Raw genomic sequence first — 23012 nt, 5'->3', positions numbered from 1 at the left:
TCTTCTTGTTTTGGCTCTGCAAAGCAGCCTTTTCAAGGGTTGGCTTGGGTGACAAAATGTCTTGTGTAGGCGTGGGTTTGTCTCCCTCTCGCTCTCTCTCCCTAAGATGTGTCCGGCATAGGCCAGGGTGCCACTCGAGGCCCAAACCAATTCTGGTTATCGCTTCTCGGCCTTTTGGCTAAGATCAAGTGTAGTATCTGTTCTTATCAGTTTAATATCTGATACGTCCCCTATCTGGGGACCATATATTAAATGGATTTTTAGAACAGGGAGATGGAAAAAGAGCTTGCTCTGTCCACTCCACGCATTGACCTGGTATTGCAGTACCTCCAGGAACGGTGCACCCCTTCTTAACCCAGTTTCCAAAAGCAGAACTCAATTCACCTGATTCATATTAGCCCGATTTAATGAATTGGAAGAAAGCATACGTCTTCATATGCACCTCAATTTGGCCCATTCACTTTTCACACTTCCTCCTTTTGTTTTTTATCTTTCACACTTTTGACTTTCTTTATTCATCCAAATAGCAAACTCATCACCACTCAACCTGACCAACTCGGCTATGTCCCCGTGCTGCAGTTCTCTGTCTTATCTAGATCATTTGCAATTGAATGGAATAGATCCCTTTTGGACAAAGTGGATTCACCTGCTGCTGCAGTGACCACAGGTGTGATAACATCTAGAATTGGCATCTGGTGCGATCTCTCCGCTTCCACTCCAAAGAAAGTTACCTGTTTATTCCTATCATGCATTGGTTTTTGGGGTTTTCTTTGAGTAATGATGATCTCTTTAGTAGTCTGTTGGCGCCCTCTCCTGGAGGAATAGTTTGCTTGCTCTTGGACATTCTAAAAGAGAGGTCATGATAGACATTGAGCTTCTGAGCTCAATTGGGGACAGTCATGGGTGATGAATGTTTGCAACCTACTGCGAAGCCTCATACCGCAATATAAGGAACGTCAAATACTAAGAAAGGGCGGCCTATGAAAGAATTACTACTTTCAATAAGTACACTTAAACGGCTAATTGGGAATAGAAAAACTGTAAAAAGCCCTCTGAGAAAGCCCCCCTCTAACCTTTGATAGTAAGCTTTTCTGTAGTCTGCCTGTTGATGTATTTTCCGTTTGAACTGTGCACAACATGAAGAGACGGAACACTGGCGGCTTGTCACAATGCCCCCCGATGACATCACAATAGCGCTGCTGCCTAGAAAACAAGCTGCGCAGAAGAAGTTGTTCTTTGGGTGGGAGGGTGGGCTAGTGGAAGGAGGGGGCAATCTCTTTTTTTCCCGGGTGGTAGGGGGATGACAGGAGAAGGGAAGCGGGTGGTGAGAAAGGTACAGAGGGCAGGGTTTGGGGGCTGGGAAGGAAAGGGAAAAGATTAGGGTTTGGGGATGATGAAAGGGCTTTCTACGGGTAAGGATGGCAAAGGGTGGCAGTGACGGAAAGTCAGGCAACCTGTCCTGTCCGTCTTTTTGTATCGTGAATTGGAAAGACTGCAAGGGGGAGGGGAGTTGCTTGCGCCCTAAAGGAGGAGTTATTCAGATTCATTGCAGTGGGCGGCGGCTGCAAAACGCACCATTCTTCTTGTTTTGGCTCTGCAAAGCAGCCTTTTCAAGGGTTGGCTTGGGTGACAAAATGTCTTGTGTAGGCGTGGGTTTGTCTCCCTCTCGCTCTCTCTCCCTAAGATGTGTCCGGCATAGGCCAGGGTGCCACTCGAGGCCCAAACCAATTCTGGTTATCGCTTCTCGGCCTTTTGGCTAAGATCAAGTGTAGTGTTGTTCGAAGAGGTGGTTTAAGCTCCAGGCCACCTTAGTACAATGATACAATGCACACTGGAAGGTTGCGCTTGCTAGTACTCTGGGTGGATAGTATATTCATCTAGAGGAAAACATGGCCCTACCAGGATCGAGGCTATTAGACTGAGTAAGGGTGGGGGGCTATGGTACAACGTGCCCCAGGACTGACGACCCTGGAGTGAGTCTGAGCTTGCTGGCTTGGGACCCCGGCAAGCCTTGGGCTCTGTAGCACACCGTACCTTGCCTTTTCATACTTTTTGAGCATATTATCCTATCCCGGCCTTCTGGCTAGGAAGGGAAATTTTTATAATCCCGGTCGGAGGTCTGGTCAGCTTTGGGCTGAGAAACTAACACCCGGTTGGAGGTCTGGGTCAGCTTCGGCTGAGAAACCAACACCCGGTTGGAGGTCTGGGTCAGCTTCGGCTGAGAAACCAACACCCGGTTGGAGGTCCGGTTAGCCTTGGGCTGAGAAACCAACACCGGTTGACGGTCCGGGCAGTTTCGACTGCGAAACCAACAACTAGTAGCTCTCTACTCCACTTGGGTAAGATGCCTGGGTGGACGCTGGGAGCAACGACAAGGCTCAACCAGGCTTCGGCTTGGGGGAGCACCGAAGATCCCTGACCCTTGCTGTGGCCTTCTGGCTCGGAGGGACGGGGTTGATTTTTGGGGACCCTCTCCTCACGGTGGGGTCCACACGAATCCTAGCCTTTGCACTGTTTTTGGTGTGACTTCGGTCATGCATTTTTTGTGGTGCTTTGGAAAGCTTCATTAAATCAAAAAATCTGTTCTTATCAGTTTAATATCTGATACGTCCCCTATCTGGGGACCATATATTAAATGGATTTTTAGAACAGGGAGATGGAAAAAGAGCTTGCTCTGTCCACTCCACGCATTGACCTGGTATTGCAGTACCTCCAGGAACGGTGCACCCCTTCTTAACCCAGTTTCCAAAAGCAGAACTCAATTCACCTGATTCATATTAGCCCGATTTAATGAATTGGAAGAAAGCATACGTCTTCATATGCACCTCAATTTGGCCCATTCACTTTTCACACTTCCTCCTTTTGTTTTTTATCTTTCACACTTTTGACTTTCTTTATTCATCCAAATAGCAAACTCATCACCACTCAACCTGACCAACTCGGCTATGTCCCCGTGCTGCAGTTCTCTGTCTTATCTAGATCATTTGCAATTGAATGGAATAGATCCCTTTTGGACAAAGTGGATTCACCTGCTGCTGCAGTGACCACAGGTGTGATAACATCTAGAATTGGCATCTGGTGCGATCTCTCCGCTTCCACTCCAAAGAAAGTTACCTGTTTATTCCTATCATGCATTGGTTTTTGGGGTTTTCTTTGAGTAATGATGATCTCTTTAGTAGTCTGTTGGCGCCCTCTCCTGGAGGAATAGTTTGCTTGCTCTTGGACATTCTAAAAGAGAGGTCATGATAGACATTGAGCTTCTGAGCTCAATTGGGGACAGTCATGGGTGATGAATGTTTGCAACCTACTGCGAAGCCTCATACCGCAATATAAGGAACGTCAAATACTAAGAAAGGGCGGCCTATGAAAGAATTACTACTTTCAATAAGTACACTTAAACGGCTAATTGGGAATAGAAAAACTGTAAAAAGCCCTCTGAGAAAGCCCCCCTCTAACCTTTGATAGTAAGCTTTTCTGTAGTCTGCCTGTTGATGTATTTTCCGTTTGAACTGTGCACAACATGAAGAGACGGAACACTGGCGGCTTGTCACAATGCCCCCCGATGACATCACAATAGCGCTGCTGCCTAGAAAACAAGCTGCGCAGAAGAAGTTGTTCTTTGGGTGGGAGGGTGGGCTAGTGGAAGGAGGGGGCAATCTCTTTTTTTCCCGGGTGGTAGGGGGATGACAGGAGAAGGGAAGCGGGTGGTGAGAAAGGTACAGAGGGCAGGGTTTGGGGGCTGGGAAGGAAAGGGAAAAGATTAGGGTTTGGGGATGATGAAAGGGCTTTCTACGGGTAAGGATGGCAAAGGGTGGCAGTGACGGAAAGTCAGGCAACCTGTCCTGTCCGTCTTTTTGTATCGTGAATTGGAAAGACTGCAAGGGGGAGGGGAGTTGCTTGCGCCCTAAAGGAGGAGTTATTCAGATTCATTGCAGTGGGCGGCGGCTGCAAAACGCACCATTCTTCTTGTTTTGGCTCTGCAAAGCAGCCTTTTCAAGGGTTGGCTTGGGTGACAAAATGTCTTGTGTAGGCGTGGGTTTGTCTCCCTCTCGCTCTCTCTCCCTAAGATGTGTCCGGCATAGGCCAGGGTGCCACTCGAGGCCCAAACCAATTCTGGTTATCGCTTCTCGGCCTTTTGGCTAAGATCAAGTGTAGTATCTGTTCTTATCAGTTTAATATCTGATACGTCCCCTATCTGGGGACCATATATTAAATGGATTTTTAGAACAGGGAGATGGAAAAAGAGCTTGCTCTGTCCACTCCACGCATTGACCTGGTATTGCAGTACCTCCAGGAACGGTGCACCCCTTCTTAACCCAGTTTCCAAAAGCAGAACTCAATTCACCTGATTCATATTAGCCCGATTTAATGAATTGGAAGAAAGCATACGTCTTCATATGCACCTCAATTTGGCCCATTCACTTTTCACACTTCCTCCTTTTGTTTTTTATCTTTCACACTTTTGACTTTCTTTATTCATCCAAATAGCAAACTCATCACCACTCAACCTGACCAACTCGGCTATGTCCCCGTGCTGCAGTTCTCTGTCTTATCTAGATCATTTGCAATTGAATGGAATAGATCCCTTTTGGACAAAGTGGATTCACCTGCTGCTGCAGTGACCACAGGTGTGATAACATCTAGAATTGGCATCTGGTGCGATCTCTCCGCTTCCACTCCAAAGAAAGTTACCTGTTTATTCCTATCATGCATTGGTTTTTGGGGTTTTCTTTGAGTAATGATGATCTCTTTAGTAGTCTGTTGGCGCCCTCTCCTGGAGGAATAGTTTGCTTGCTCTTGGACATTCTAAAAGAGAGGTCATGATAGACATTGAGCTTCTGAGCTCAATTGGGGACAGTCATGGGTGATGAATGTTTGCAACCTACTGCGAAGCCTCATACCGCAATATAAGGAACGTCAAATACTAAGAAAGGGCGGCCTATGAAAGAATTACTACTTTCAATAAGTACACTTAAACGGCTAATTGGGAATAGAAAAACTGTAAAAAGCCCTCTGAGAAAGCCCCCCTCTAACCTTTGATAGTAAGCTTTTCTGTAGTCTGCCTGTTGATGTATTTTCCGTTTGAACTGTGCACAACATGAAGAGACGGAACACTGGCGGCTTGTCACAATGCCCCCCGATGACATCACAATAGCGCTGCTGCCTAGAAAACAAGCTGCGCAGAAGAAGTTGTTCTTTGGGTGGGAGGGTGGGCTAGTGGAAGGAGGGGGCAATCTCTTTTTTTCCCGGGTGGTAGGGGGATGACAGGAGAAGGGAAGCGGGTGGTGAGAAAGGTACAGAGGGCAGGGTTTGGGGGCTGGGAAGGAAAGGGAAAAGATTAGGGTTTGGGGATGATGAAAGGGCTTTCTACGGGTAAGGATGGCAAAGGGTGGCAGTGACGGAAAGTCAGGCAACCTGTCCTGTCCGTCTTTTTGTATCGTGAATTGGAAAGACTGCAAGGGGGAGGGGAGTTGCTTGCGCCCTAAAGGAGGAGTTATTCAGATTCATTGCAGTGGGCGGCGGCTGCAAAACGCACCATTCTTCTTGTTTTGGCTCTGCAAAGCAGCCTTTTCAAGGGTTGGCTTGGGTGACAAAATGTCTTGTGTAGGCGTGGGTTTGTCTCCCTCTCGCTCTCTCTCCCTAAGATGTGTCCGGCATAGGCCAGGGTGCCACTCGAGGCCCAAACCAATTCTGGTTATCGCTTCTCGGCCTTTTGGCTAAGATCAAGTGTAGTATCTGTTCTTATCAGTTTAATATCTGATACGTCCCCTATCTGGGGACCATATATTAAATGGATTTTTAGAACAGGGAGATGGAAAAAGAGCTTGCTCTGTCCACTCCACGCATTGACCTGGTATTGCAGTACCTCCAGGAACGGTGCACCCCTTCTTAACCCAGTTTCCAAAAGCAGAACTCAATTCACCTGATTCATATTAGCCCGATTTAATGAATTGGAAGAAAGCATACGTCTTCATATGCACCTCAATTTGGCCCATTCACTTTTCACACTTCCTCCTTTTGTTTTTTATCTTTCACACTTTTGACTTTCTTTATTCATCCAAATAGCAAACTCATCACCACTCAACCTGACCAACTCGGCTATGTCCCCGTGCTGCAGTTCTCTGTCTTATCTAGATCATTTGCAATTGAATGGAATAGATCCCTTTTGGACAAAGTGGATTCACCTGCTGCTGCAGTGACCACAGGTGTGATAACATCTAGAATTGGCATCTGGTGCGATCTCTCCGCTTCCACTCCAAAGAAAGTTACCTGTTTATTCCTATCATGCATTGGTTTTTGGGGTTTTCTTTGAGTAATGATGATCTCTTTAGTAGTCTGTTGGCGCCCTCTCCTGGAGGAATAGTTTGCTTGCTCTTGGACATTCTAAAAGAGAGGTCATGATAGACATTGAGCTTCTGAGCTCAATTGGGGACAGTCATGGGTGATGAATGTTTGCAACCTACTGCGAAGCCTCATACCGCAATATAAGGAACGTCAAATACTAAGAAAGGGCGGCCTATGAAAGAATTACTACTTTCAATAAGTACACTTAAACGGCTAATTGGGAATAGAAAAACTGTAAAAAGCCCTCTGAGAAAGCCCCCCTCTAACCTTTGATAGTAAGCTTTTCTGTAGTCTGCCTGTTGATGTATTTTCCGTTTGAACTGTGCACAACATGAAGAGACGGAACACTGGCGGCTTGTCACAATGCCCCCCGATGACATCACAATAGCGCTGCTGCCTAGAAAACAAGCTGCGCAGAAGAAGTTGTTCTTTGGGTGGGAGGGTGGGCTAGTGGAAGGAGGGGGCAATCTCTTTTTTTCCCGGGTGGTAGGGGGATGACAGGAGAAGGGAAGCGGGTGGTGAGAAAGGTACAGAGGGCAGGGTTTGGGGGCTGGGAAGGAAAGGGAAAAGATTAGGGTTTGGGGATGATGAAAGGGCTTTCTACGGGTAAGGATGGCAAAGGGTGGCAGTGACGGAAAGTCAGGCAACCTGTCCTGTCCGTCTTTTTGTATCGTGAATTGGAAAGACTGCAAGGGGGAGGGGAGTTGCTTGCGCCCTAAAGGAGGAGTTATTCAGATTCATTGCAGTGGGCGGCGGCTGCAAAACGCACCATTCTTCTTGTTTTGGCTCTGCAAAGCAGCCTTTTCAAGGGTTGGCTTGGGTGACAAAATGTCTTGTGTAGGCGTGGGTTTGTCTCCCTCTCGCTCTCTCTCCCTAAGATGTGTCCGGCATAGGCCAGGGTGCCACTCGAGGCCCAAACCAATTCTGGTTATCGCTTCTCGGCCTTTTGGCTAAGATCAAGTGTAGTATCTGTTCTTATCAGTTTAATATCTGATACGTCCCCTATCTGGGGACCATATATTAAATGGATTTTTAGAACAGGGAGATGGAAAAAGAGCTTGCTCTGTCCACTCCACGCATTGACCTGGTATTGCAGTACCTCCAGGAACGGTGCACCCCTTCTTAACCCAGTTTCCAAAAGCAGAACTCAATTCACCTGATTCATATTAGCCCGATTTAATGAATTGGAAGAAAGCATACGTCTTCATATGCACCTCAATTTGGCCCATTCACTTTTCACACTTCCTCCTTTTGTTTTTTATCTTTCACACTTTTGACTTTCTTTATTCATCCAAATAGCAAACTCATCACCACTCAACCTGACCAACTCGGCTATGTCCCCGTGCTGCAGTTCTCTGTCTTATCTAGATCATTTGCAATTGAATGGAATAGATCCCTTTTGGACAAAGTGGATTCACCTGCTGCTGCAGTGACCACAGGTGTGATAACATCTAGAATTGGCATCTGGTGCGATCTCTCCGCTTCCACTCCAAAGAAAGTTACCTGTTTATTCCTATCATGCATTGGTTTTTGGGGTTTTCTTTGAGTAATGATGATCTCTTTAGTAGTCTGTTGGCGCCCTCTCCTGGAGGAATAGTTTGCTTGCTCTTGGACATTCTAAAAGAGAGGTCATGATAGACATTGAGCTTCTGAGCTCAATTGGGGACAGTCATGGGTGATGAATGTTTGCAACCTACTGCGAAGCCTCATACCGCAATATAAGGAACGTCAAATACTAAGAAAGGGCGGCCTATGAAAGAATTACTACTTTCAATAAGTACACTTAAACGGCTAATTGGGAATAGAAAAACTGTAAAAAGCCCTCTGAGAAAGCCCCCCTCTAACCTTTGATAGTAAGCTTTTCTGTAGTCTGCCTGTTGATGTATTTTCCGTTTGAACTGTGCACAACATGAAGAGACGGAACACTGGCGGCTTGTCACAATGCCCCCCGATGACATCACAATAGCGCTGCTGCCTAGAAAACAAGCTGCGCAGAAGAAGTTGTTCTTTGGGTGGGAGGGTGGGCTAGTGGAAGGAGGGGGCAATCTCTTTTTTTCCCGGGTGGTAGGGGGATGACAGGAGAAGGGAAGCGGGTGGTGAGAAAGGTACAGAGGGCAGGGTTTGGGGGCTGGGAAGGAAAGGGAAAAGATTAGGGTTTGGGGATGATGAAAGGGCTTTCTACGGGTAAGGATGGCAAAGGGTGGCAGTGACGGAAAGTCAGGCAACCTGTCCTGTCCGTCTTTTTGTATCGTGAATTGGAAAGACTGCAAGGGGGAGGGGAGTTGCTTGCGCCCTACAGGAGGAGTTATTCAGATTCATTGCAGTGGGCGGCGGCTGCAAAACGCACCATTCTTCTTGTTTTGGCTCTGCAAAGCAGCCTTTTCAAGGGTTGGCTTGGGTGACAAAATGTCTTGTGTAGGCGTGGGTTTGTCTCCCTCTCGCTCTCTCTCCCTAAGATGTGTCCGGCATAGGCCAGGGTGCCACTCGAGGCCCAAACCAATTCTGGTTATCGCTTCTCGGCCTTTTGGCTAAGATCAAGTGTAGTATCTGTTCTTATCAGTTTAATATCTGATACGTCCCCTATCTGGGGACCATATATTAAATGGATTTTTAGAACAGGGAGATGGAAAAAGAGCTTGCTCTGTCCACTCCACGCATTGACCTGGTATTGCAGTACCTCCAGGAACGGTGCACCCCTTCTTAACCCAGTTTCCAAAAGCAGAACTCAATTCACCTGATTCATATTAGCCCGATTTAATGAATTGGAAGAAAGCATACGTCTTCATATGCACCTCAATTTGGCCCATTCACTTTTCACACTTCCTCCTTTTGTTTTTTATCTTTCACACTTTTGACTTTCTTTATTCATCCAAATAGCAAACTCATCACCACTCAACCTGACCAACTCGGCTATGTCCCCGTGCTGCAGTTCTCTGTCTTATCTAGATCATTTGCAATTGAATGGAATAGATCCCTTTTGGACAAAGTGGATTCACCTGCTGCTGCAGTGACCACAGGTGTGATAACATCTAGAATTGGCATCTGGTGCGATCTCTCCGCTTCCACTCCAAAGAAAGTTACCTGTTTATTCCTATCATGCATTGGTTTTTGGGGTTTTCTTTGAGTAATGATGATCTCTTTAGTAGTCTGTTGGCGCCCTCTCCTGGAGGAATAGTTTGCTTGCTCTTGGACATTCTAAAAGAGAGGTCATGATAGACATTGAGCTTCTGAGCTCAATTGGGGACAGTCATGGGTGATGAATGTTTGCAACCTACTGCGAAGCCTCATACCGCAATATAAGGAACGTCAAATACTAAGAAAGGGCGGCCTATGAAAGAATTACTACTTTCAATAAGTACACTTAAACGGCTAATTGGGAATAGAAAAACTGTAAAAAGCCCTCTGAGAAAGCCCCCCTCTAACCTTTGATAGTAAGCTTTTCTGTAGTCTGCCTGTTGATGTATTTTCCGTTTGAACTGTGCACAACATGAAGAGACGGAACACTGGCGGCTTGTCACAATGCCCCCCGATGACATCACAATAGCGCTGCTGCCTAGAAAACAAGCTGCGCAGAAGAAGTTGTTCTTTGGGTGGGAGGGTGGGCTAGTGGAAGGAGGGGGCAATCTCTTTTTTTCCCGGGTGGTAGGGGGATGACAGGAGAAGGGAAGCGGGTGGTGAGAAAGGTACAGAGGGCAGGGTTTGGGGGCTGGGAAGGAAAGGGAAAAGATTAGGGTTTGGGGATGATGAAAGGGCTTTCTACGGGTAAGGATGGCAAAGGGTGGCAGTGACGGAAAGTCAGGCAACCTGTCCTGTCCGTCTTTTTGTATCGTGAATTGGAAAGACTGCAAGGGGGAGGGGAGTTGCTTGCGCCCTAAAGGAGGAGTTATTCAGATTCATTGCAGTGGGCGGCGGCTGCAAAACGCACCATTCTTCTTGTTTTGGCTCTGCAAAGCAGCCTTTTCAAGGGTTGGCTTGGGTGACAAAATGTCTTGTGTAGGCGTGGGTTTGTCTCCCTCTCGCTCTCTCTCCCTAAGATGTGTCCGGCATAGGCCAGGGTGCCACTCGAGGCCCAAACCAATTCTGGTTATCGCTTCTCGGCCTTTTGGCTAAGATCAAGTGTAGTATCGTTCGAAAAGGTGGTTTAAGGCTCCGGCCACCTTAGTACAATGATGCAATGCACACTGGAAGGTTGCACTTGTTAGTACTTTGGGAGGATAGTATATCCATCTAGAGGAAACCATGGCCCTACCAGGATTGAAGCTATTAGACTGAGTAAGTGTGGGGGTTATGGTGCAATGTGCCCCAGGAATGGACACCCTGGAGGGAGTCTGAACTTGCTAGGTTGGGACCCTGGTAAGCCTCAGACTCTGTCGCACGCCGCGCCTTGCCTATTCATACTTTCCAAGCATATTGCCCTATCCTGGCCTTCTGGCTAAGAAGGGAAATTTTTATAATCCCGGTCGGAAGTCCGGTCAGCTTTGGGCTGAGAAACCAACACCCGGTTGGAGGTCCGGGTCAGCTTTGGCTGAGAAACCAACACCCGGTTGGAGGTCCGGTTAGCCTTGGGCTGAGAAACCAACACCCGGTTGGAGGTCCGGTCAGCCTTGGGCTGAGAAACCAACACCCGGTTGGAGGTCCGGTCAGCCTTGGGCTGAGAAACCAACACCGGTTGACGGTCCGGGCAGTCTCGGCTGCGAAACCAACGACTAGTAGCTCCCTACTCCACTTGGGTAAGATGCCTCGGTGGACGCTGGGAGCAACAACAAGGCTCAACCAGGCTTCGGCATGGGGGAGCACCGAAGATCCCTGACCCTCGCTGTGGCCTTCTGGCTCGGAGGGACGGGGTTGATTTTTGGGGATCCTCTTCTCACGGAGGGGTCCACACGAATCCTAGCCTTTGCACTGTTTTTGGTGTGACTTCGGTCATGCATTTTTGCGGTGCTTTGGAAAGCTTCATTAAATCAAAATCTGTTCTTATCAGTTTAATATCTGATACGTCCCCTATCTGGGGACCATATATTAAATGGATTTTTAGAACAGGGAGATGGAAAAAGAGCTTGCTCTGTCCACTCCACGCATTGACCTGGTATTGCAGTACCTCCAGGAACGGTGCACCCCTTCTTAACCCAGTTTCCAAAAGCAGAACTCAATTCACCTGATTCATATTAGCCCGATTTAATGAATTGGAAGAAAGCATACGTCTTCATATGCACCTCAATTTGGCCCATTCACTTTTCACACTTCCTCCTTTTGTTTTTTATCTTTCACACTTTTGACTTTCTTTATTCATCCAAATAGCAAACTCATCACCACTCAACCTGACCAACTCGGCTATGTCCCCGTGCTGCAGTTCTCTGTCTTATCTAGATCATTTGCAATTGAATGGAATAGATCCCTTTTGGACAAAGTGGATTCACCTGCTGCTGCAGTGACCACAGGTGTGATAACATCTAGAATTGGCATCTGGTGCGATCTCTCCGCTTCCACTCCAAAGAAAGTTACCTGTTTATTCCTATCATGCATTGGTTTTTGGGGTTTTCTTTGAGTAATGATGATCTCTTTAGTAGTCTGTTGGCGCCCTCTCCTGGAGGAATAGTTTGCTTGCTCTTGGACATTCTAAAAGAGAGGTCATGATAGACATTGAGCTTCTGAGCTCAATTGGGGACAGTCATGGGTGATGAATGTTTGCAACCTACTGCGAAGCCTCATACCGCAATATAAGGAACGTCAAATACTAAGAAAGGGCGGCCTATGAAAGAATTACTACTTTCAATAAGTACACTTAAACGGCTAATTGGGAATAGAAAAACTGTAAAAAGCCCTCTGAGAAAGCCCCCCTCTAACCTTTGATAGTAAGCTTTTCTGTAGTCTGCCTGTTGATGTATTTTCCGTTTGAACTGTGCACAACATGAAGAGACGGAACACTGGCGGCTTGTCACAATGCCCCCCGATGACATCACAATAGCGCTGCTGCCTAGAAAACAAGCTGCGCAGAAGAAGTTGTTCTTTGGGTGGGAGGGTGGGCTAGTGGAAGGAGGGGGCAATCTCTTTTTTTCCCGGGTGGTAGGGGGATGACAGGAGAAGGGAAGCGGGTGGTGAGAAAGGTACAGAGGGCAGGGTTTGGGGGCTGGGAAGGAAAGGGAAAAGATTAGGGTTTGGGGATGATGAAAGGGCTTTCTACGGGTAAGGATGGCAAAGGGTGGCAGTGACGGAAAGTCAGGCAACCTGTCCTGTCCGTCTTTTTGTATCGTGAATTGGAAAGACTGCAAGGGGGAGGGGAGTTGCTTGCGCCCTAAAGGAGGAGTTATTCAGATTCATTGCAGTGGGCGGCGGCTGCAAAACGCACCATTCTTCTTGTTTTGGCTCTGCAAAGCAGCCTTTTCAAGGGTTGGCTTGGGTGACAAAATGTCTTGTGTAGGCGTGGGTTTGTCTCCCTCTCGCTCTCTCTCCCTAAGATGTGTCCGGCATAGGCCAGGGTGCCACTCGAGACCCAAACCAATTCTGGTTATCGCTTCTCGGCCTTTTGGCTAAGATCAAGTGTAGTATCTGTTCTTATCAGTTTAATATCTGATACGTCCCCTATCTGGGGACCATATATTAAATGGATTTTTAGAACAGGGAGATGGAAAAAGAGCTTGCTCTGTCCACTCCACGCATTGACCTGGTATTGCAGTACCTCCAGGAACGGTGCACCCCTTCTTAACCCAGTTTCCAAAAGCAGAACTCAATTCACCTGATTCATATTAGCCCGATTTAATGAATTGGAAGAAAGCATACGTCTTCATATGCACCTCAATTTGGCCCATTCACTTTTCACACTTCCTCCTTTTGTTTTTTATCTTTCACACTTTTGACTTTCTTTATTCATCCAAATAGCAAACTCATCACCACTCAACCTGACCAACTCGGCTATGTCCCCGTGCTGCAGTTCTCTGTCTTATCTAGATCATTTGCAATTGAATGGAATAGATCCCTTTTGGACAAAGTGGATTCACCTGCTGCTGCAGTGACCACAGGTGTGATAACATCTAGAATTGGCATCTGGTGCGATCTCTCCGCTTCCACTCCAAAGAAAGTTACCTGTTTATTCCTATCATGCATTGGTTTTTGGGGTTTTCTTTGAGTAATGATGATCTCTTTAGTAGTCTGTTGGCGCCCTCTCCTGGAGGAATAGTTTGCTTGCTCTTGGACATTCTAAAAGAGAGGTCATGATAGACATTGAGCTTCTGAGCTCAATTGGGGACAGTCATGGGTGATGAATGTTTGCAACCTACTGCGAAGCCTCATACCGCAATATAAGGAACGTCAAATACTAAGAAAGGGCGGCCTATGAAAGAATTACTACTTTCAATAAGTACACTTAAACGGCTAATTGGGAATAGAAAAACTGTAAAAAGCCCTCTGAGAAAGCCCCCCTCTAACCTTTGATAGTAAGCTTTTCTGTAGTCTGCCTGTTGATGTATTTTCCGTTTGAACTGTGCACAACATGAAGAGACGGAACACTGGCGGCTTGTCACAATGCCCCCCGATGACATCACAATAGCGCTGCTGCCTAGAAAACAAGCTGCGCAGAAGAAGTTGTTCTTTGGGTGGGAGGGTGGGCTAGTGGAAGGAGGGGGCAATCTCTTTTTTTCCCGGGTGGTAGGGGGATGACAGGAGAAGGGAAGCGGGTGGTGAGAAAGGTACAGAGGGCAGGGTTTGGGGGCTGGGAAGGAAAGGGAAAAGATTAGGGTTTGGGGATGATGAAAGGGCTTTCTACGGGTAAGGATGGCAAAGGGTGGCAGTGACGGAAAGTCAGGCAACCTGTCCTGTCCGTCTTTTTGTATCGTGAATTGGAAAGACTGCAAGGGGGAGGGGAGTTGCTTGCGCCCTAAAGGAGGAGTTATTCAGATTCATTGCAGTGGGCGGCGGCTGCAAAACGCACCATTCTTCTTGTTTTGGCTCTGCAAAGCAGCCTTTTCAAGGGTTGGCTTGGGTGACAAAATGTCTTGTGTAGGCGTGGGTTTGTCTCCCTCTCGCTCTCTCTCCCTAAGATGTGTCCGGCATAGGCCAGGGTGCCACTCGAGGCCCAAACCAATTCTGGTTATCGCTTCTCGGCCTTTTGGCTAAGATCAAGTGTAGTATCTGTTCTTATCAGTTTAATATCTGATACGTCCCCTATCTGGGGACCATATATTAAATGGATTTTTAGAACAGGGAGATGGAAAAAGAGCTTGCTCTGTCCACTCCACGCATTGACCTGGTATTGCAGTACCTCCAGGAACGGTGCACCCCTTCTTAACCCAGTTTCCAAAAGCAGAACTCAATTCACCTGATTCATATTAGCCCGATTTAATGAATTGGAAGAAAGCATACGTCTTCATATGCACCTCAATTTGGCCCATTCACTTTTCACACTTCCTCCTTTTGTTTTTTATCTTTCACACTTTTGACTTTCTTTATTCATCCAAATAGCAAACTCATCACCACTCAACCTGACCAACTCGGCTATGTCCCCGTGCTGCAGTTCTCTGTCTTATCTAGATCATTTGCAATTGAATGGAATAGATCCCTTTTGGACAAAGTGGATTCACCTGCTGCTGCAGTGACCACAGGTGTGATAACATCTAGAATTGGCATCTGGTGCGATCTCTCCGCTTCCACTCCAAAGAAAGTTACCTGTTTATTCCTATCATGCATTGGTTTTTGGGGTTTTCTTTGAGTAATGATGATCTCTTTAGTAGTCTGTTGGCGCCCTCTCCTGGAGGAATAGTTTGCTTGCTCTTGGACATTCTAAAAGAGAGGTCATGATAGACATTGAGCTTCTGAGCTCAATTGGGGACAGTCATGGGTGATGAATGTTTGCAACCTACTGCGAAGCCTCATACCGCAATATAAGGAACGTCAAATACTAAGAAAGGGCGGCCTATGAAAGAATTACTACTTTCAATAAGTACACTTAAACGGCTAATTGGGAATAGAAAAACTGTAAAAAGCCCTCTGAGAAAGCCCCCCTCTAACCTTTGATAGTAAGCTTTTCTGTAGTCTGCCTGTTGATGTATTTTCCGTTTGAACTGTGCACAACATGAAGAGACGGAACACTGGCGGCTTGTCACAATGCCCCCCGATGACATCACAATAGCGCTGCTGCCTAGAAAACAAGCTGCGCAGAAGAAGTTGTTCTTTGGGTGGGAGGGTGGGCTAGTGGAAGGAGGGGGCAATCTCTTTTTTTCCCGGGTGGTAGGGGGATGACAGGAGAAGGGAAGCGGGTGGTGAGAAAGGTACAGAGGGCAGGGTTTGGGGGCTGGGAAGGAAAGGGAAAAGATTAGGGTTTGGGGATGATGAAAGGGCTTTCTACGGGTAAGGATGGCAAAGGGTGGCAGTGACGGAAAGTCAGGCAACCTGTCCTGTCCGTCTTTTTGTATCGTGAATTGGAAAGACTGCAAGGGGGAGGGGAGTTGCTTGCGCCCTAAAGGAGGAGTTATTCAGATTCATTGCAGTGGGCGGCGGCTGCAAAACGCACCATTCTTCTTGTTTTGGCTCTGCAAAGCAGCCTTTTCAAGGGTTGGCTTGGGTGACAAAATGTCTTGTGTAGGCGTGGGTTTGTCTCCCTCTCGCTCTCTCTCCCTAAGATGTGTCCGGCATAGGCCAGGGTGCCACTCGAGGCCCAAACCAATTCTGGTTATCGCTTCTCGGCCTTTTGGCTAAGATCAAGTGTAGTATCTGTTCTTATCAGTTTAATATCTGATACGTCCCCTATCTGGGGACCATATATTAAATGGATTTTTAGAACAGGGAGATGGAAAAAGAGCTTGCTCTGTCCACTCCACGCATTGACCTGGTATTGCAGTACCTCCAGGAACGGTGCACCCCTTCTTAACCCAGTTTCCAAAAGCAGAACTCAATTCACCTGATTCATATTAGCCCGATTTAATGAATTGGAAGAAAGCATACGTCTTCATATGCACCTCAATTTGGCCCATTCACTTTTCACACTTCCTCCTTTTGTTTTTTATCTTTCACACTTTTGACTTTCTTTATTCATCCAAATAGCAAACTCATCACCACTCAACCTGACCAACTCGGCTATGTCCCCGTGCTGCAGTTCTCTGTCTTATCTAGATCATTTGCAATTGAATGGAATAGATCCCTTTTGGACAAAGTGGATTCACCTGCTGCTGCAGTGACCACAGGTGTGATAACATCTAGAATTGGCATCTGGTGCGATCTCTCCGCTTCCACTCCAAAGAAAGTTACCTGTTTATTCCTATCATGCATTGGTTTTTGGGGTTTTCTTTGAGTAATGATGATCTCTTTAGTAGTCTGTTGGCGCCCTCTCCTGGAGGAATAGTTTGCTTGCTCTTGGACATTCTAAAAGAGAGGTCATGATAGACATTGAGCTTCTGAGCTCAATTGGGGACAGTCATGGGTGATGAATGTTTGCAACCTACTGCGAAGCCTCATACCGCAATATAAGGAACGTCAAATACTAAGAAAGGGCGGCCTATGAAAGAATTACTACTTTCAATAAGTACACTTAAACGGCTAATTGGGAATAGAAAAACTGTAAAAAGCCCTCTGAGAAAGCCCCCCTCTAACCTTTGATAGTAAGCTTTTCTGTAGTCTGCCTGTTGATGTATTTTCCGTTTGAACTGTGCACAACATGAAGAGACGGAACACTGGCGGCTTGTCACAATGCCCCCCGATGACATCACAATAGCGCTGCTGCCTAGAAAACAAGCTGCGCAGAAGAAGTTGTTCTTTGGGTGGGAGGGTGGGCTAGTGGAAGGAGGGGGCAATCTCTTTTTTTCCCGGGTGGTAGGGGGATGACAGGAGAAGGGAAGCGGGTGGTGAGAAAGGTACAGAGGGCAGGGTTTGGGGGCTGGGAAGGAAAGGGAAAAGATTAGGGTTTGGGGATGATGAAAGGGCTTTCTACGGGTAAGGATGGCAAAGGGTGGCAGTGACGGAAAGTCAGGCAACCTGTCCTGTCCGTCTTTTTGTATCGTGAATTGGAAAGACTGCAAGGGGGAGGGGAGTTGCTTGCGCCCTAAAGGAGGAGTTATTCAGATTCATTGCAGTGGGCGGCGGCTGCAAAACGCACCATTCTTCTTGTTTTGGCTCTGCAAAGCAGCCTTTTCAAGGGTTGGCTTGGGTGACAAAATGTCTTGTGTAGGCGTGGGTTTGTCTCCCTCTCGCTCTCTCTCCCTAAGATGTGTCCGGCATAGGCCAGGGTGCCACTCGAGGCCCAAACCAATTCTGGTTATCGCTTCTCGGCCTTTTGGCTAAGATCAAGTGTAGTATCTGTTCTTATCAGTTTAATATCTGATACGTCCCCTATCTGGGGACCATATATTAAATGGATTTTTAGAACAGGGAGATGGAAAAAGAGCTTGCTCTGTCCACTCCACGCATTGACCTGGTATTGCAGTACCTCCAGGAACGGTGCACCCCTTCTTAACCCAGTTTCCAAAAGCAGAACTCAATTCACCTGATTCATATTAGCCCGATTTAATGAATTGGAAGAAAGCATACGTCTTCATATGCACCTCAATTTGGCCCATTCACTTTTCACACTTCCTCCTTTTGTTTTTTATCTTTCACACTTTTGACTTTCTTTATTCATCCAAATAGCAAACTCATCACCACTCAACCTGACCAACTCGGCTATGTCCCCGTGCTGCAGTTCTCTGTCTTATCTAGATCATTTGCAATTGAATGGAATAGATCCCTTTTGGACAAAGTGGATTCACCTGCTGCTGCAGTGACCACAGGTGTGATAACATCTAGAATTGGCATCTGGTGCGATCTCTCCGCTTCCACTCCAAAGAAAGTTACCTGTTTATTCCTATCATGCATTGGTTTTTGGGGTTTTCTTTGAGTAATGATGATCTCTTTAGTAGTCTGTTGGCGCCCTCTCCTGGAGGAATAGTTTGCTTGCTCTTGGACATTCTAAAAGAGAGGTCATGATAGACATTGAGCTTCTGAGCTCAATTGGGGACAGTCATGGGTGATGAATGTTTGCAACCTACTGCGAAGCCTCATACCGCAATATAAGGAACGTCAAATACTAAGAAAGGGCGGCCTATGAAAGAATTACTACTTTCAATAAGTACACTTAAACGGCTAATTGGGAATAGAAAAACTGTAAAAAGCCCTCTGAGAAAGCCCCCCTCTAACCTTTGATAGTAAGCTTTTCTGTAGTCTGCCTGTTGATGTATTTTCCGTTTGAACTGTGCACAACATGAAGAGACGGAACACTGGCGGCTTGTCACAATGCCCCCCGATGACATCACAATAGCGCTGCTGCCTAGAAAACAAGCTGCGCAGAAGAAGTTGTTCTTTGGGTGGGAGGGTGGGCTAGTGGAAGGAGGGGGCAATCTCTTTTTTTCCCGGGTGGTAGGGGGATGACAGGAGAAGGGAAGCGGGTGGTGAGAAAGGTACAGAGGGCAGGGTTTGGGGGCTGGGAAGGAAAGGGAAAAGATTAGGGTTTGGGGATGATGAAAGGGCTTTCTACGGGTAAGGATGGCAAAGGGTGGCAGTGACGGAAAGTCAGGCAACCTGTCCTGTCCGTCTTTTTGTATCGTGAATTGGAAAGACTGCAAGGGGGAGGGGAGTTGCTTGCGCCCTAAAGGAGGAGTTATTCAGATTCATTGCAGTGGGCGGCGGCTGCAAAACGCACCATTCTTCTTGTTTTGGCTCTGCAAAGCAGCCTTTTCAAGGGTTGGCTTGGGTGACAAAATGTCTTGTGTAGGCGTGGGTTTGTCTCCCTCTCGCTCTCTCTCCCTAAGATGTGTCCGGCATAGGCCAGGGTGCCACTCGAGGCCCAAACCAATTCTGGTTATCGCTTCTCGGCCTTTTGGCTAAGATCAAGTGTAGTATCTGTTCTTATCAGTTTAATATCTGATACGTCCCCTATCTGGGGACCATATATTAAATGGATTTTTAGAACAGGGAGATGGAAAAAGAGCTTGCTCTGTCCACTCCACGCATTGACCTGGTATTGCAGTACCTCCAGGAACGGTGCACCCCTTCTTAACCCAGTTTCCAAAAGCAGAACTCAATTCACCTGATTCATATTAGCCCGATTTAATGAATTGGAAGAAAGCATACGTCTTCATATGCACCTCAATTTGGCCCATTCACTTTTCACACTTCCTCCTTTTGTTTTTTATCTTTCACACTTTTGACTTTCTTTATTCATCCAAATAGCAAACTCATCACCACTCAACCTGACCAACTCGGCTATGTCCCCGTGCTGCAGTTCTCTGTCTTATCTAGATCATTTGCAATTGAATGGAATAGATCCCTTTTGGACAAAGTGGATTCACCTGCTGCTGCAGTGACCACAGGTGTGATAACATCTAGAATTGGCATCTGGTGCGATCTCTCCGCTTCCACTCCAAAGAAAGTTACCTGTTTATTCCTATCATGCATTGGTTTTTGGGGTTTTCTTTGAGTAATGATGATCTCTTTAGTAGTCTGTTGGCGCCCTCTCCTGGATGGAATAGTTTGCTTGCTCTTGGACATTCTAAAAGAGAGGTCATGATAGACATTGAGCTTCTGAGCTCAATTGGGGACAGTCATGGGTGATGAATGTTTGCAACCTACTGCGAAGCCTCATACCGCAATATAAGGAACGTCAAATACTAAGAAAGGGCGGCCTATGAAAGAATTACTACTTTCAATAAGTACACTTAAACGGCTAATTGGGAATAGAAAAACTGTAAAAAGCCCTCTGAGAAAGCCCCCCTCTAACCTTTGATAGTAAGCTTTTCTGTAGTCTGCCTGTTGATGTATTTTCCGTTTGAACTGTGCACAACATGAAGAGACGGAACACTGGCGGCTTGTCACAATGCCCCCCGATGACATCACAATAGCGCTGCTGCCTAGAAAACAAGCTGCGCAGAAGAAGTTGTTCTTTGGGTGGGAGGGTGGGCTAGTGGAAGGAGGGGGCAATCTCTTTTTTTCCCGGGTGGTAGGGGGATGACAGGAGAAGGGAAGCGGGTGGTGAGAAAGGTACAGAGGGCAGGGTTTGGGGGCTGGGAAGGAAAGGGAAAAGATTAGGGTTTGGGGATGATGAAAGGGCTTTCTACGGGTAAGGATGGCAAAGGGTGGCAGTGACGGAAAGTCAGGCAACCTGTCCTGTCCGTCTTTTTGTATCGTGAATTGGAAAGACTGCAAGGGGGAGGGGAGTTGCTTGCGCCCTAAAGGAGGAGTTATTCAGATTCATTGCAGTGGGCGGCGGCTGCAAAACGCACCATTCTTCTTGTTTTGGCTCTGCAAAGCAGCCTTTTCAAGGGTTGGCTTGGGTGACAAAATGTCTTGTGTAGGCGTGGGTTTGTCTCCCTCTCGCTCTCTCTCCCTAAGATGTGTCCGGCATAGGCCAGGGTGCCACTCGAGGCCCAAACCAATTCTGGTTATCGCTTCTCGGCCTTTTGGCTAAGATCAAGTGTAGTATCTGTTCTTATCAGTTTAATATCTGATACGTCCCCTATCTGGGGACCATATATTAAATGGATTTTTAGAACAGGGAGATGGAAAAAGAGCTTGCTCTGTCCACTCCACGCATTGACCTGGTATTGCAGTACCTCCAGGAACGGTGCACCCCTTCTTAACCCAGTTTCCAAAAGCAGAACTCAATTCACCTGATTCATATTAGCCCGATTTAATGAATTGGAAGAAAGCATACGTCTTCATATGCACCTCAATTTGGCCCATTCACTTTTCACACTTCCTCCTTTTGTTTTTTATCTTTCACACTTTTGACTTTCTTTATTCATCCAAATAGCAAACTCATCACCACTCAACCTGACCAACTCGGCTATGTCCCCGTGCTGCAGTTCTCTGTCTTATCTAGATCATTTGCAATTGAATGGAATAGATCCCTTTTGGACAAAGTGGATTCACCTGCTGCTGCAGTGACCACAGGTGTGATAACATCTAGAATTGGCATCTGGTGCGATCTCTCCGCTTCCACTCCAAAGAAAGTTACCTGTTTATTCCTATCATGCATTGGTTTTTGGGGTTTTCTTTGAGTAATGATGATCTCTTTAGTAGTCTGTTGGCGCCCTCTCCTGGAGGAATAGTTTGCTTGCTCTTGGACATTCTAAAAGAGAGGTCATGATAGACATTGAGCTTCTGAGCTCAATTGGGGACAGTCATGGGTGATGAATGTTTGCAACCTACTGCGAAGCCTCATACCGCAATATAAGGAACGTCAAATACTAAGAAAGGGCGGCCTATGAAAGAATTACTACTTTCAATAAGTACACTTAAACGGCTAATTGGGAATAGAAAAACTGTAAAAAGCCCTCTGAGAAAGCCCCCCTCTAACCTTTGATAGTAAGCTTTTCTGTAGTCTGCCTGTTGATGTATTTTCCGTTTGAACTGTGCACAACATGAAGAGACGGAACACTGGCGGCTTGTCACAATGCCCCCCGATGACATCACAATAGCGCTGCTGCCTAGAAAACAAGCTGCGCAGAAGAAGTTGTTCTTTGGGTGGGAGGGTGGGCTAGTGGAAGGAGGGGGCAATCTCTTTTTTTCCCGGGTGGTAGGGGGATGACAGGAGAAGGGAAGCGGGTGGTGAGAAAGGTACAGAGGGCAGGGTTTGGGGGCTGGGAAGGAAAGGGAAAAGATTAGGGTTTGGGGATGATGAAAGGGCTTTCTACGGGTAAGGATGGCAAAGGGTGGCAGTGACGGAAAGTCAGGCAACCTGTCCTGTCCGTCTTTTTGTATCGTGAATTGGAAAGACTGCAAGGGGGAGGGGAGTTGCTTGCGCCCTAAAGGAGGAGTTATTCAGATTCATTGCAGTGGGCGGCGGCTGCAAAACGCACCATTCTTCTTGTTTTGGCTCTGCAAAGCAGCCTTTTCAAGGGTTGGCTTGGGTGACAAAATGTCTTGTGTAGGCGTGGGTTTGTCTCCCTCTCGCTCTCTCTCCCTAAGATGTGTCCGGCATAGGCCAGGGTGCCACTCGAGGCCCAAACCAATTCTGGTTATCGCTTCTCGGCCTTTTGGCTAAGATCAAGTGTAGTATCTGTTCTTATCAGTTTAATATCTGATACGTCCCCTATCTGGGGACCATATATTAAATGGATTTTTAGAACAGGGAGATGGAAAAAGAGCTTGCTCTGTCCACTCCACGCATTGACCTGGTATTGCAGTACCTCCAGGAACGGTGCACCCCTTCTTAACCCAGTTTCCAAAAGCAGAACTCAATTCACCTGATTCATATTAGCCCGATTTAATGAATTGGAAGAAAGCATACGTCTTCATATGCACCTCAATTTGGCCCATTCACTTTTCACACTTCCTCCTTTTGTTTTTTATCTTTCACACTTTTGACTTTCTTTATTCATCCAAATAGCAAACTCATCACCACTCAACCTGACCAACTCGGCTATGTCCCCGTGCTGCAGTTCTCTGTCTTATCTAGATCATTTGCAATTGAATGGAATAGATCCCTTTTGGACAAAGTGGATTCACCTGCTGCTGCAGTGACCACAGGTGTGATAACATCTAGAATTGGCATCTGGTGCGATCTCTCCGCTTCCACTCCAAAGAAAGTTACCTGTTTATTCCTATCATGCATTGGTTTTTGGGGTTTTCTTTGAGTAATGATGATCTCTTTAGTAGTCTGTTGGCGCCCTCTCCTGGAGGAATAGTTTGCTTGCTCTTGGACATTCTAA

The 23012-nt window shown here is 46.8% G+C and overlaps 14 non-coding genes and 1 pseudogene across 14 annotated transcripts; all 15 read left to right on the top strand.

The window, feature by feature from the left end:
* The first annotated feature begins 158 nt into the window (after positions 1-158).
* On the top strand, positions 159-349 carry LOC142282366 (U2 spliceosomal RNA). The gene has a single exon (XR_012744287.1). It is a non-coding gene; the product is annotated as a U2 spliceosomal RNA (small nuclear RNA).
* Positions 350-2538: 2189 nt separating this feature from the next.
* On the top strand, positions 2539-2732 carry LOC142282367 (U2 spliceosomal RNA). The gene has a single exon (XR_012744288.1). It is a non-coding gene; the product is annotated as a U2 spliceosomal RNA (small nuclear RNA).
* A 1387-nt stretch (positions 2733-4119) lies between these two features.
* On the top strand, positions 4120-4310 carry LOC142282365 (U2 spliceosomal RNA). The gene has a single exon (XR_012744286.1). It is a non-coding gene; the product is annotated as a U2 spliceosomal RNA (small nuclear RNA).
* A 1387-nt stretch (positions 4311-5697) lies between these two features.
* On the top strand, positions 5698-5888 carry LOC142282364 (U2 spliceosomal RNA). The gene has a single exon (XR_012744285.1). It is a non-coding gene; the product is annotated as a U2 spliceosomal RNA (small nuclear RNA).
* A 1387-nt stretch (positions 5889-7275) lies between these two features.
* LOC142282363 (U2 spliceosomal RNA) lies at positions 7276-7466 on the top strand. The gene has a single exon (XR_012744284.1). It is a non-coding gene; the product is annotated as a U2 spliceosomal RNA (small nuclear RNA).
* A 1387-nt stretch (positions 7467-8853) lies between these two features.
* LOC142282362 (U2 spliceosomal RNA) lies at positions 8854-9044 on the top strand. Its single transcript, XR_012744283.1, has one exon. It is a non-coding gene; the product is annotated as a U2 spliceosomal RNA (small nuclear RNA).
* Positions 9045-10431: 1387 nt separating this feature from the next.
* On the top strand, positions 10432-10573 carry LOC142282369 (U2 spliceosomal RNA; annotated as a pseudogene).
* Positions 10574-11270: 697 nt separating this feature from the next.
* On the top strand, positions 11271-11465 carry LOC142282368 (U2 spliceosomal RNA). The gene has a single exon (XR_012744289.1). It is a non-coding gene; the product is annotated as a U2 spliceosomal RNA (small nuclear RNA).
* A 1387-nt stretch (positions 11466-12852) lies between these two features.
* Positions 12853-13043, top strand: LOC142282360 (U2 spliceosomal RNA). The gene has a single exon (XR_012744282.1). It is a non-coding gene; the product is annotated as a U2 spliceosomal RNA (small nuclear RNA).
* A 1387-nt stretch (positions 13044-14430) lies between these two features.
* Positions 14431-14621, top strand: LOC142282359 (U2 spliceosomal RNA). Its single transcript, XR_012744281.1, has one exon. It is a non-coding gene; the product is annotated as a U2 spliceosomal RNA (small nuclear RNA).
* Positions 14622-16008: 1387 nt separating this feature from the next.
* LOC142282373 (U2 spliceosomal RNA) lies at positions 16009-16199 on the top strand. Its single transcript, XR_012744293.1, has one exon. It is a non-coding gene; the product is annotated as a U2 spliceosomal RNA (small nuclear RNA).
* Positions 16200-17586: 1387 nt separating this feature from the next.
* LOC142282372 (U2 spliceosomal RNA) lies at positions 17587-17777 on the top strand. The gene has a single exon (XR_012744292.1). It is a non-coding gene; the product is annotated as a U2 spliceosomal RNA (small nuclear RNA).
* A 1387-nt stretch (positions 17778-19164) lies between these two features.
* On the top strand, positions 19165-19355 carry LOC142282371 (U2 spliceosomal RNA). Its single transcript, XR_012744291.1, has one exon. It is a non-coding gene; the product is annotated as a U2 spliceosomal RNA (small nuclear RNA).
* Positions 19356-20743: 1388 nt separating this feature from the next.
* Positions 20744-20934, top strand: LOC142282370 (U2 spliceosomal RNA). The gene has a single exon (XR_012744290.1). It is a non-coding gene; the product is annotated as a U2 spliceosomal RNA (small nuclear RNA).
* A 1387-nt stretch (positions 20935-22321) lies between these two features.
* Positions 22322-22512, top strand: LOC142282358 (U2 spliceosomal RNA). Its single transcript, XR_012744280.1, has one exon. It is a non-coding gene; the product is annotated as a U2 spliceosomal RNA (small nuclear RNA).
* Positions 22513-23012: the final 500 nt, after the last annotated feature.

The sequence above is a fragment of the Anomaloglossus baeobatrachus genome, unplaced genomic scaffold (genome assembly GCF_048569485.1).
Source record: "Anomaloglossus baeobatrachus isolate aAnoBae1 unplaced genomic scaffold, aAnoBae1.hap1 Scaffold_5077, whole genome shotgun sequence".
NCBI classification, from domain to species: Eukaryota; Metazoa; Chordata; class Amphibia; order Anura; family Aromobatidae; genus Anomaloglossus; species Anomaloglossus baeobatrachus.
This window is presented reverse-complemented; position numbering and strand designations above follow the sequence as displayed.